At 51.5% G+C, this 14,114-nt stretch overlaps 1 long non-coding RNA gene across 1 annotated transcript in view; it reads right to left on the bottom strand.

The window, feature by feature from the left end:
* Window positions 1-5,913, bottom strand: part of LOC146771121 (uncharacterized) — a 58,868-nt gene extending 52,955 nt beyond the window's left edge. The window contains exon 1 of the long non-coding RNA XR_014975220.1: window positions 5,817-5,913. This is a non-coding gene — a long non-coding RNA (uncharacterized LOC146771121). The remainder of the gene's footprint in view (window positions 1-5,816) is intronic.
* Window positions 5,914-14,114: the final 8,201 nt, after the last annotated feature.

Below are 14,114 nucleotides of genomic sequence, written 5' to 3'. Positions count from 1 at the left end.
GTCGCCAGCGACGAACCCGCACCATCCGACCCCGCCCCGGTCCCCGAGTTGGGGGATCTACCCGAGTTGGCCCAGTGGCGCCACGAGGGCGGGCCCACCCGGGAAGAATTTTGCCGGGAGCAAGCCACTTGTCCTTCCCTGGTCGGGCTGCGGCGCCAGGCCGAGGGCCAAGCCGCAGGTGACCAGACCGGAACGCACCGAATCTATTGGGAGAATAACATCCTGTATAGTGAGCAGAAGTCGGTGGAGCTGGGATCCGGACGGGTCCTGGTGGTACCCCTCCGCTTCCGAGATTTCCTCCTGGGCTTAGCCCACGACGTCCCCCTCGCCGGCCACCTGGGTCAGGACAAGACTTACAGCCGTCTCGTGACCCATTTTTATTGGCCTAAGATGAAAGCAGCGGTAGAGGCACACTGCAAGTCCTGCCCCACGTGCCAGGCCAGTGGGAAGAGTGGGGGGAAGCGCAAGGCTCCCCTCCAACCCTTCCCGGTCAGTACCCCCTTCGAACGAGTCGGAATCGACATCGTGGGGCCACTGGACCCCCCCACCTCCCAAGGTCACCGTTTCATCTTGGTCCTAGTAGACCACGCCACCCGCTATCCGGAGGCCATTCCCCTACGCACCATTACGGCCCCCGTGGTGGGCCGGGCCCTGATGGGGATCTTTTCCAGGGTGGGTTTCCCCCGCGAAGTCGTGAGCGATCGCGGCACTAATTTCATATCCCGGTACATGATGTCCCTGTGGCAACAATGTGGGGTGTCCTATAAGTTCACCACCCCGTACCATCCCCAAGGGAACGGCCTAGTAGAAAGGTTTAATAGGACTTTGAAAGGGATGATCGCTGGCCTAGAAGAGCCCCTCCGGCGTAAGTGGGACGCCCTGCTCCCCTGCCTCCTGTTCGCTTACCGGGAGGTCCCCCAGAAGTCCTTAGGGTTCAGCCCGTTTGAATTGCTCTATGGACACCCCGTCCGAGGTCCCCTCAGTCTGGTTAAGGAAGGGTGGGAGGCAGCACCCCAGACCACTCCCCGAGATGTGTTCCACTATGTCCTGGCCCTCCGGAACCAGACCAGGAGGTTCCGAGAACTGGCCGAGGCCAACCTGGAGGCGAGTCAAGAAGAAATGAAGCGCTGGTACGACCAGAATGCTACTCTGGTCGAGTTCCAGCCGGGCCAGCAGGTGTGGGTCATGGCCCCCGTGAAGCCTGGCGCCCTCCAGGACCGATGGACTGGGCCCTACAAAGTGGTTGAGAGGAAGAGTCAAGTCACCTACTTGGTGGACGTCCAGTCGCCTCGGGATCCCCTCCGGGTCCTGCACGTGAACCGCCTCAAGCCTCACTTCGTGCGGACAGAACTGAGCCTCCTGCTGGCCACCGATGCCGGGGCCGAAGATGAGTCGGATCCCCTCCCGGACCTCCTGTGTGTCAAGGAGCAGGATGGCTCCGTGGAGGGAGTGAACCTCTCCCCAGCCCTCACTGCCCAGCAACAAGCGGACTGCCGCCAGCTCCTAAGACAATTTTCCGACCTCTTCTCCCTGACCCCCCGGGTCACCAACTGGTGTGTTCACGATGTGGACACCGGGGACAGCCCGCCGGTGAGACACCGAGCCTACCGGGTCCCTGACCGGGTCCGGTCCTGCATTCAAGCTGAAGTCGCGAAGATGTTGACCCTGGGGGTGATCGAGCCCCCTGACAGTCCCTGGGCCAGCCCCGTGGTCCTGGTCCCGAAGGCAGCGGCCCCCGGTGTCGCCCCCGAGCTCCGGTTCTGCGTGGATTACCGGGGGCTCAATGACATTACCAGAGCCGATGCCCACCCCATTCCACGAGCCGACGAACTCATTGACCGACTAGGGGCCGCCCGGTTCCTCAGCACTTTCGACCTCACCTGCGGATACTGGCAGATTGCGCTCACCGAAGGGGCCAAGGAGCGGTCTGCTTTCTCCACCCCTGACGGGCATTACCGCTTCCGCGTGATGCCCTTCGGGATGAAAAATGCCCCGGCCACTTTCCAGAGACTGGTGAATAGGGTCCTGGCCGGGCTAGAACAGTTCAGCGCGGCCTATCTGGACGACATCGCTGTCTTCAGTTCAGAGTGGAGTGAGCACCTCCAGCACCTCCGGAGAGTGCTAACCGCCCTGCGCCAGGCAGGCCTCACAGTAAAAGCCAGCAAGTGCCAGATCGGGCAAGGATCCGTAGTCTACCTGGGGCACCAAGTCGGGAGTGGCCAGGTCGCCCCTCTACAGCCAAAGATCGACGCCATCCTGGCATGGGAACCACCCATCACCCAAACGGAGGTCCGAGCCTTTCTGGGACTCACGGGCTACTACCGCCGATTCATTCGAGGGTATGGCAGCCTTGTCGGCCCTCTCACTGAACTTACGTCTAAAAAACAGCCAAAGAAGGTGCAGTGGACGGCTGCCTGCCAGGAAGCTTTCGATGCTCTAAAAAAGGCCATGTGCACTGCCCCCGTCCTCCAGGCTCCCGACTACGCCAAGGAGTTCATAGTCCAGACCGATGCCTCCGAGCATGGCATTGGGGCCGTCCTGTCCCAAGTGAATGATCAAGGCCTAGACCAGCCCGTCGCCTTCCTCAGTCGGCGGCTGCTACCCCGAGAGCAGAGGTGGAGCACCATAGAGCGCGAGGCCTTTGCCGTGGTCTGGGCACTCAAAAAACTACGACCCTACCTGTTCGGCACTCATTTCAGAGTGCAAACTGACCATCGACCCCTGCAATGGCTCATGCAGATGCGAGGAGAAAACCCCAAGCTACTGCGGTGGTCAATCTCCCTCCAGGGAATGGACTTCACCGTAGAACACCGCCCTGGCACGGACCACGCCAATGCTGACGGCCTCTCCAGGTTCTTCCGCTTCAGCGAAGAGAACCCCCCAAGGTGATGGGCAGTTCTCTCCGGCTTTCAGCTGGGGGGGACGCATGTTGGACCCGGCCTCGTAGAATGGCCCTCCGTGCCCCCGCACCCCCGAAACCTGGTGCCTGCAACCCCAGCACCCGGCCCAGCCGACCCTTCCCACCAGGACACCCGCACCAACCCCGGACATCCCCGTCCATGGCCTCTCTCCTTTCGGCCACCCCGGGCCCGCGTGCCCACTCCATGCAACAAGATGGCCGCCCGACCCCAGCGCGACCCGGGCCTCGAGGCGCCACTCCGGCGGGTGGGCATCACGCTTCCAGGGGATGAGAGAGGGAGGAGCAGTTTCTATCGCACCTCTGAACTCCCCTGGGACGATGGGTTTCGATCGGCCCTCCGGCCTCCCTGCGGGCTGGCTCCATACCTGCTGGGTGTCTGGGACTCCTGCCGACCCGGCCCTGAAAGGATCAAAAGACAATAGCAGGAAACCCCGACCAGCGGCCCCCAGGTGACGAGACCCCTGCCTGCACAGACTCCGGACATCAAAGAGGGGTCGACCTATAACAAGGGGTGCTCTGAGACTGTCCGGGAGATTCGACGCTGGAACAACGAGAGCCTGCGACGTGTGCGTGGCTCCTGGAACTGAACCCACCTAAGCCTGCTGAGTGACTCGCGGCTTCCTGAAGATCGTAAGACCTCCGAACTTGTGCCTGGCCCTGCTGAGTGACTCACGGCCCCCTGGAAGATCGTAACACCTCCGAACTTGTGCCTGGCCCTGCTGAGTGACTCGCGGCCCCCTTGAAGATCGTAACACCTCCGAACTTGTGCCGAAGCCTGCTGAGTGACTCGCGGCTCCTTGAAGATCGTAAGACCTCCGAACTTGTGCCAAAGCCCGCTGAGTGACTCGCGGCTCCTTGAAGATCGTAAGACCTCCGAACCTGTACCTGAGCCCGCTGAGTGACTCGCGGCTCCCCCCCCCAGACTCTCACGGTCCCGCCGGACCCCGACTCCGACCACGTATCCCCCAGCTCGAGGATTGTGAGCTGTGCGCCGGATACGTCCCTGCTTGAACCGTTACCTGAGACTGTCCCGCTACCCCCTACCTTTCCGAGACTCTTGAGCCCGTGCTCACTTTGTACATATTTGCAGTGATACCTATCTGATAAAGCTTGTTTTCTGAGAATATCCAGTGTGGTCACTCTGTGTCGTGTGGTGCCAGAAGTACGATCCTAGTTGCGAGATTCCTCCCCCTGGGGAATCTCCCGCCAACGCCCGGCTACGATACTACACGGGTGGGACTCAGGGTAGTCAGGACCCCCTTCCGGGCTCCTCTGAGGTCGCCGTCTAACAGTTGCTCACGCTTGTTGGCTGTGTCTCTGGACCGTCTCTCAGGGTTGAGGATGAAATGATGAGCTGCTGATTGCTAGCCATAGTAGTTTAGGCACATCAATATAAGGAACATAAAATGCACATTTACTATTCTAATGCAATAATAATGAAGGACTTGACTAATCACTAACTAATCTCTGGAGTAACCTACCAAATCTAATACTGTGTCCTGAATGAGCTTCTATTCAGAAGCGCCTGCAATCACAACTCCTGCATATTTGGATATGAGCATCAGCATAATTTATCTAAACATCCATGTTTAGTGCTATGAATATATGATTGGAATATATGTTGTAAAATGCCAATAAAGATGTTAAAAAAATAACATTCTTGGCAGAGCCAGGAGAGACAAAACAGGAGTGAGTTTGCCTTGAACAACTGTACAAAGTGGTGCCGAAGTTCTGCTGGCAGCAAATGCACCTCAGTGAGGGCATTAGCACAAGGCAAGCTGCAAAGCATGTACCTACAAACTTCCCCTCCTCTAAACATGTGTTGTTGATGCTTGTCGAAGTTCGTGGTCCACCTAGAAGGGGAAAAGAGTGTGTGCCTACAGTCTGACCCTTTAATAAACATGGTTATTACAGCCAAAACAAACAATTGGAGAGTGAGGTTGCATTTAACCAACTGTACAAAGTGGTACTGTGGGTCTCCTGCCACCAAAAACAGCTCAGTGAGGGCATTAGCTCAAGGCAAGCTGCCATAAACCTACAAGATGTCCCTAGGCTAAACATGTGTAGTTGACGGTTGTTGAAGACCCAGTCCACCTAGAGGGAAAAAAGAGTGTGCCTACAACCTGTCCCTGTACTAAACATTCATGTTATAGCGAGGAGATACAAAACGAGAGGCAGGTTGCCTTGAACAAACTGTACAGAGTGGTGCGGTGGCTCTGCTGGGAGCAAAAACACCTCAGTGAGGGCATTAGCTCAAGGCAAGCTGCTATAAACCTACAAACTGTCCCTAGGCTAAACATGTGTAGTTGACGGTTGTTGAAGTTCCTGGTCCACTTAGGAGGGAAAAAAAGAGTATGTCTATAACCTGACCCTGTGCTCCTCTAGTTGAAAGAGTAAGAACTAAATCCGGATTTCTAGAGCATATACCAAGATGCTTCCCAGGAGGCCCACAGATTTGGTATACCTTCTAGTCATGTGTAGTTGACGGTTGTTGAAGACCCTGTCCACCTAGAGGGAAAAAGAGTGTGCCTACAACCTGTCCCTGTACTAAACATTCATGTTATAGCGAGGAGATACAAAACGAGAGGCAGGTTGCCTTGAACAAACTGTACAAAGTGGTGCGGTGGCTCTGCTGGGAGCAAAAACACCTCAGTGAGGGCATTAGCTCAAGGCAAGCTGCTATAAACCTACAAACTGTCCCTAGGCTAAACATGTGTAGTTGACGGTTGTTGAAGTTCCTGGTCCACTTAGGAGGGAAAAAAAGAGTATGTCTATAACCTGACCCTGTGCTCCTCTAGTTGAAAGAGTAAGAACTAAATCCGGATTTCTAGAGCATATACCAAGATGCTTCCCAGGAGGCCCACAGATTTGGTATACCTTCTAGTCACCGACTTACCTGAATGATGTTTCTTTGGTAACATCTAACAGTCGTCAGCATGACGTGATTGTTTATCTTCTTCACCTTCATCACAGACACCATGAAAGTGTTTCTACCATATGAAGAAAAAACAATGATTAAGTACTACTATTCACACGTCTCCAAATCACACCCATTCATTTCTTTCATACTTACCCTCTTACCACGCAGAGTTGGATAGCAAGTAGCGCTTTCAGAGGCAAAGCATCTCATTAGAAACTCTCATGGAGAACATGGTTGATATTAGTGAAACCATATAATGCTAAACCAAGGGCAATCAAATCATTACCCTGGTGGGTGGAAGGGTGGGATAGGGGGTAGAAGGGATAGAAGGGATAGGGGGATGGCAGGGATAGGAGGGAAGAAAACACTCTATTCCAGCCCTGGTGGGAGGGAGGGGTGGAAGGTAGGGATAGAGGTATAGGAGGGAAAGGAGGTATGGGAGGGATAGGAGGGAGGCAACACTGTTCCAGCCCAGGTGGGAGGGAGAGATAGAGGGATATGGTGGAAAGTAGGGATGGGTGAAGGTAACACTCTGTTCCAGCCCTTGAGGGAGGGATGGGGGGTAGGGAGGGATAGGGGGGATGGGGGGATAGGGGGGGATAGGGGGAAGGTAACTCTGTTCCAGCCCTGGTGGGAGGGAGGGGTGGAAGGGAGGGATAGAGGGATAGGAGGGAAAGGAGGGATAGGAGGGATAGGAGGGATAGGAGGGATAGGATGTATAAGAGGGATAGGGGCATAGGAGGAAGGCAACACTGTTCCAGCCCTAGTGGGAGGGAGAGATAGAGGGATATGGTGGAAAGTAGGGATGGGTGAAGGTAACACTCCGTTCCAGCCCTGGAGGGAGGGATGGGGGATAGGGGGGGATGGAGGGGGATAGGGGGGGTGGAGGGGGATAGGGGGGATGGAGGGGGTAGGGGGGATAGGGGGAAGGTAATACTCTGTTCCAGCCCTGGTGGGAGGGAGGGAGGGATGGAGGGAGGGAGGGAGTGAGGGATAGGGGGATGGGAGGGATAGAGGGATAGGAGGAATGGGCAAATAGGAGGGAAGCTAACACTATGATCCAGCCCTGGTGGGAGGGAGGGAGGGGTGGAAGGGAGGGAGTGGCGGATTGGGGGATAGGAAGGATAGGGGGATAGGAGGGAAGGTAACAAAGTTCCAGCCCTGGTGGGAAGGAGGGACAGGAGGGGCTTATCGTTGTGTACCCACAGTTCTCTTTCTATACATTTATTCTTGTGTATATAGATTCACTACATCCATTTATTTTACATGTGTATTATTGCCATTTGATTTATGGGAACTTGCTGTAGCAAATATTCCCCTTTATTTGGCAAATATGTTGAGCTTTGTTCACATAGTATTTTGGTATACTAAAGTTTAGAGAGTCCTATTTTGATTTTTTGTTTACATTGTGTCCTGGTATTTTGAAGTCTTGCCCAGGTGCTCTGAAAAAAAGCAAGACATTTGCCCATTTCCCAGTTGATGGTCAATGCAGGGCAGGCTGCAGCACTGATCCTTTTGGATCAGTCTGCAGGCCTTGATACCATCTCTCCTACCCTGCTTACCTGTCTACTACAGGAATTGGGGTTAAAAGGCTCAGCATTAAAACTGCTGGCATCCTTCCTTAAGGGCAGTACTCAGACTGTGATTGTCAAACAATTCAAGTCAGAATCTATCACCTTACCATGTGGGGTTCCTCAGGGATTCTCCCTGAGCCCAATCTTATTCAACCTATAAGTCTCCCCACCAGTCAAACTGATACAATCTTTTGGGCTAGAGGCTACATCGTAAGCCTACAACACTCAAATAAGTGTAACAATCACTAAAGAAATGGAGGCCTTCTCTGCCAACTTTAAAAACTGTATGAAGGCAGCAACTAATTGGGTGGGTAAAAACTAAGACTAAATGGAAACAAGACAGATGTCTTGATTTTTGCAGCTAGCCCATCCATATGGAACAAGGTGGCCAGAAATGTTAGGTACTCTGCCAGCAAAACATTGGGAGTGATTGTGGACAATAATCTATTGTTCAACCTTCAGGCAACCGCACAGTGTGGACCTGCTTCTGCGTCCCAAGGTTGCTTCGGAAAAGTGTATCCTTTTATCCCACTACTGGTGCACAAACAAGTAGCTCTGGCTTACATCTCATCCAGGCTTGATTACTGTAATGCGTTCTAGCTTGACATCAACTAAGCTGCAGATGGTACAGAATGCAGAGGCCAGACTGATTGATTGATATTCCTAAATACCACTCAGTCTCTGCAGGATTAACCCCTTCGATGCTCATGACGGAACGGTTCCGTCATGAGCATCGGTTGAGCTGTGCTCATGACGGAACCGTTCCGTCATGACCACGCCCGCGCTAGAACCCTTCAGCACCGCGGGGGAATCCGCGCAGCGCTGAAGGGGTTAAGCAAGCTTCATTGGCTCCCTGTGAAAAAGCGCATTAGGTTTAAAGCCCTGTGTATTGTACAGAAAGCCCTACATAACTCAGGGCCTGGAGGAACCATAACAATGTTCCAATGTTATGTTCCTTCCAGGCAACTCCACTTTGCAAATCCAAATTTGTTAGTGAATTCCAAGTTCCGGATGGAGAGGCAGAGCCTTCTCGGTGGTCACAGCCAAGCTCTATAACTCCCTCCCCGGTAGTCTCAAACCTGGCTTTTAGACCTAAAAGGAAGGTTGCGATGACTCCATAAACAGAGCCTGTTATCCTTGCCGACTTCTCTTTCATCAGAACTAACCAGTCTTTAGCACCTTGACGCCTTTGGGCATTTGTTCACTCCTACAAACATTTAATTTCCTTTGTAAGAGGGTATGGAGGTAGACAAGCTCATAGATGGCATCTCTTATCCATTGTTAACTGCCTTCTCCATCCTGCTCACATGGTTTCAGGCAGCCTAGCATACTAAGGATCATGGTAGTTGATCATTGATATGGAGCAGTGACTCTAATCTAACTGAATTAGAAGAAGAGGCTCAAGCGATCACATCATCTGCGACACCCACCTATCCACTCTGCAACATATCTTGAGGGCACGTATGTTGTTGTGTACTGTGGATGATGTAGATTTATAGCCGTGTTTGGGGTGTGACCTGGGGAGCACCATGTAACAAGTAGAGGTGCGGTGAAGAGAAATGTCTAGTGTTCTACTATACCCCCAGCTTTTATGGAACCACAAGCATAATTACAGGTCGCTGGGGCAAGCAGGGCTGAGGGAAAGACTACCAAAGGACAGAAAATGCAGTGCCTTGGATGGGGGTGGGGGGGCTTGGCAGGGAGCAGCCTAAGATCTTTGGTTCCTGCCTGTGGAGGCACCAATGGGCAGAAACTGCCTGTGTTCCTGGAGGTGACAGCTCTCCTGAAAAATCTATTTCCTGGTCCACTGTTAGGAATGCAGGTTAGACGTTAAATCTTGCAGGCCTGGGAGTTGGATTAAAACAATGTTGGGGCAGATACAGAACAAGGAAGATTTATTTGAGACCTGTTCCAGCACATAAAAATAAAAAAAAGAACACAAGAAGGAAGGTAATCTCCAGGACAAATGACTTGCCTTATGAGAGAAAATGCTGCTGAGCTTCATTTATACCCTAAAACCAGACCTTAACAAGAAAACTACGATTACTGTAACAGGAGTATGGTCCATGGAGAAGAGGGAGGACCTCACAAGTTGCGTTTGGAAGGTGGAACATATAGCAGATACCACCTAGGCTCACCTACAAGCTACAGAAAGTGAAATACAGGACTCAACAAATCAGCTAGATGATTCGAGACACCCAGGGTCCGGACAACTGAAGACATGGTAAGGCTTGAGTAGTAAACTGAAATTCTGACTAGCCAGAGGCATGGGAACTAAGCGCCCTCCATGATTGCTCAAGGGGAATATTCTACACTCCAGGATAGGTTTCCTTTTGTAAGTTTTTCATTGCTCCACATGACCATTGGGTGACTGAGAAATTCTATATATGATTTTACAGATATTTTCTCTTATTAAGAAATGGTTGGTGTCTGTACCCTGCTAGGTTAAAGGTAGACTTCTGGTGAAGAACAATTGGATGGGGACTTGCTATATCTTCGATTGATGGTTTGGATAACAAAAACAATTTAGACATAAAATGGCTTAAAATCAAATTAGAATGAGAACGATGGGGAAATGAAAAGTCGCACTGAGAAACTATTGTAGCAGGAAAGTTGGCATTAAAGCAAGACAGATATTACAGGCTCACCCACGTGGTAAAGGTTGAAAAAACAAATCCGTTAAGTGATAAGCAATCTTACACGCTCGGAGCTTGGGTATCAGTTATACACAGCGATTACCATGTTATATAACCCTGTCAATACAGAAAATGAATTTGCCTCCAACATAAGGTCTGAAAAAACTGCATCAGCAGCATCATGAAAAGGATACATGCCTGTAACGACACACTATCACTAAAACAATCAACTTTAAAATGTATATCGACATGTACACGTTCTCAATAATCAACTGGTCATTTCCTGAAAACATTTCAAATGTGCCATTAAATAGAAACTTATCTTTTTAAACACATTCCCACAAAAACCTCTGTCTTTTTCTGAAAAAACTATTTTTTCATTGTTACTAAATAAACGCATAACAAAGCTAATTTGATAAAAATGCTAGAATTTTACTCAAATACAAGCTTTCCATTTTAGTATATGCACACTAATTTGGTCTCCGAATATCAGATTCACATTTTATCTAGTAGCGTACTCTTGTACCCCACATGAATTTACACTGCCCCACGTGCAGGAACCAAGCAGTGACTGGATCATCCAATGCTCATTTGGTCACCCCAGGTGTCGAGTTTGACTGCCAGCATGAGTTATGTTTATGTCAGTAGATCTATAAAACTATCAGTAGCCCTCTGTCAAAAATGTTTTTAAATGTTAGTACGTGAAGAGCAAATATGTATGTCATATAAACGCGCTTTCCCCAAGAGGAGTAGCCCTTGTCTGCTGAATTCAGCTCTATTTAATGTCACTACTTTATGTAAGGGTGAGCGAAATTGCACAATGTGTTCCCAAAAAGCCATGTAAATACCATAACAATTTAGTGATATTTCTCTTTTTTTTTTACATGAGCGCACACTTCAGATAAAAAAAACCTCATGGGATACCAGAGAGTGGTGTAATGAAAAAATGTCTTTTGACAAGAAATCTTCTGCAAAAACCAGGCTTGCATGCAAGAATAACTAACTTGGGTAATGGAATATTTCCAGTAATTTTGGGAATTTCAAGTTACACAAAATGTGAGCATTACACAAATTTTGTCAGCATATTTAAAATATCGCCCAAGACTAATGATTCAAAGTAACTTGAGATTTTGAACAGTCCCTACCTTATACTCAACTTATGCATGTGGAAAGAGGGCTGGTGTTGGCTACAAACTCCACCCCTACATGGTGCTTGAAGTGTGTCAAGATTTTCAAAAGAATGATGGTGTACATTGTAGGAGAGTAGGATCTGCTTCACATGGGTACCCCCACTTTTTGCTGGTGTTTCACTGTTTTTCGACCTTAGTCTGGCTGTGGCCCTGCTAATCAGGACCCCAGCCTAGCTGCTTCCTCTCTAAAATGGTTTCCATGTACATTAGGTACATATCCAAGTAGATTCTGGTGTGCCTTATAAGCCCCTAGTATATGGTATACTATGTACCTAGGGCATAGGTACCTCAGAGGCCTACCAGGGGCTGAAGCATGTGTTATGCCACCCCTGGGAAGCACTCCAAAATGGCACCACAGGTCTGCTACAGCAGCCTAGGTAAGGGTGTGCTTGCACCCCTTACTATGGTATAGGCTACCTATATCACTACTGTTGGACCTGTCCCTTTTGGCAGGTTCACCCCCAAACTTTTTGCATTTATCCTGGCCTTTTTCCCTATGTAGTGTTAGTAGTTTTAGGCCTATAGGCACTTTTAGCATTGTGTCCCAGTGTAAAGTGCGTGCACTCTGTTACATGTAGTGAAACTGGCCTGCCCTCCCATAGGATTGCATGGGGGATATGTGTGTCCATGGTAGTTCCTGAGGTGAGAGGAGTGCAGGGGCGAGTTTGGTATGTGCAAACTCGTGGGAATAAATGCTGTGCAATGGTGTGTGCAGATTTATGGTGACTGGTGGGGAAGTACCACTTCTAGAAATTGGCATGTCTGTATGCTGAGTGATGTGAATTGCCTGTCTGGCTTGTGATTGACAGGAGCTGAGAGGGCTGGGTAATTCCAGGAGCCAGGGTGAGTCTGCCCGGTGGTGATTGGAGAGATCTGCATGTAGATGGGAGGGAGGAGTTGCACCTGGGACCTGAATAGGGCTGGGCCTTCCCTTCACAATGCTGGCTCCACCTCCTGTGGTGCGTCTGATGTCCCTGGCCTGTCCAGTAAATAGAGAGGGGAGCTGGGCAAAACAAAGTGCTCCTGAACCAGTTGTATCTGGTTCTCCCCTTGCCCTACAGTTGCAGAACAAAGGAAAATGCTGTATAAAAGAAGGGGCTGTGACCCCATGAAAATGTTCTTGTTTTTGGACTGGAATCTGCCAGGGGCGTGCTGGGGCCCAGGGGAAGGCTTGCCTCCCTGGGCCCTGCCCTGCCACTGGATGCCTGGAATACTGGTTTTGGGACCTTTTGCTCAGATCCCCCAAGACCGTGGAGGAGCATGTCCTGATCCTAGTGCCTGGCGATCGCTTATCTCATTTTGCTGCTAAGCACTTTATTTTTTTCTAAAGAGGAGCGCTGGATCGTCGCAGCACTGGGCTGCACGTCGCCTCAGAGGGAATCCCCAGCGTAGGGATTACCCCACATTTGCCTTGTCGAGCAGGAGCCCACCCCACCTATTTCCATGATTGTAATCGGGTGCCCACCCCGCTTATGGCCGTCTCCTCATGCCTTAATTGCGCGGGTGCCCACCCGCGACTTTGCCAGGATTAGATTGAGCGGGTGCCCACCCCGCTTGCTATTTCTTTTTTTGTTTTGTACGGAGGGAGCCTACCCCTCATTGCCCCCGAGATCGCTGCCGCCATCCGCGGCCCACCTGGTTGTGGGCGGGGCCGCCGTACGGAAATGGAAGTAACCAGCGCAACGTGTGGCAGCGAGGTTGCAGGAAGAGCGGGGCTCCCGTGAGCTGGTGGGAGCCCCGGTGCAAACAAATGGTGGCCGAAGCTTGGCGGGAGCCTACCCCGCCTTCGAGTGCCCTGCAGAGTGCGGCCACGGTATTTGAAGTCCCGGTCCCAGGAGAGGGCCCGGGCAAAGAGCAGAGCACCTGGGAGCTGCTGGGAGCCCCGGGTAAAGAGAAGAGGCTGCCGGCACCAGAGCTGGACCTCCCCGTGTGGAGGAGGAGAGGTCCCATGCACCAGCCTTGACCGAGACTGCCCGCAAGGAGGAGAGTCCTGCCTTCGGCCCAGCCGGTGAGTGAAGAGGGCTGGGGGGGGGAAGAGGGGACCGAGGCACAAGTACCGGCGCCTACCGCCTGAGTGGCCCCACATGGCAGAGGGCCACTCCATCGGGGGCGTCTGTTTTGGGAGCCAGCCGCTCCAGTGCTTGGGGGAAGTTTTGTTTTGGGCACAAGGGAGCCCAGAGGGGCCCGTGCCATGGTCTCAGTTTCCCCAGTTACCAGTGTGCAACTGCAACGATGTGGGGCCAGTGTTATCTAAAGCGCCAGTCCTCTTCACAGTGTTTGGGGGCCAGTTCTTTCTCTAAGTTTGCGCACAATTACGTCTGGAGCCAGTGTGCTCCAGGGGACATGAGGTGTAGAGCCTAGGTGGCTCCAACGTTGGGCACATCTATTTCCAGGGCCAGTAAGAGCCCCTGCCCACATCTTGATATTTACAGCTGCGCAGCAATTAGTGCCAGCTGCATTGTTTAGGCCCCCATGTTATGGTTTTTAGCTACCCAGCAAGTAGTGGGTAGTTGCAATGTTTAGGCCTACGCAGATTGCGCACCCGTGACTTTCGCTGCTCTGGCAGCGGGCCCTGACTCTTGGGACATCGGGTATTTGAGCCCCCCCTTTTTGGATGGCCAGTTGGCCAGGGGGAGTGTTAGAGTTATAGGGCGCCAGGCCCTACTGTGATTCTTGGGTGCTGGGAAATGTAATGTATGTAGAATGATTTACACACCTGTGTTGATACCTCTAAATGTGCGTTATGATCATGAGGTTGGTTCGCATATAATGGTTTATGCTAGTGAGAGTTATTCCCTAATGTAGTTATACTTAGGAGGTTAGGGTTTAATGTGTGTAGACTTGAGAGAATTGCATAATGTGGTTATGTTGATG

The sequence above is a fragment of the Triturus cristatus genome, unplaced genomic scaffold (assembly GCF_964204655.1).
Source record: "Triturus cristatus unplaced genomic scaffold, aTriCri1.1 SCAFFOLD_491, whole genome shotgun sequence".
NCBI lineage: Eukaryota > Metazoa > Chordata > Amphibia > Caudata > Salamandridae > Triturus > Triturus cristatus.
The sequence above is the reverse complement of the archived record's forward strand: the minus strand, read 5'-3'. Positions and strand labels throughout refer to the sequence as shown.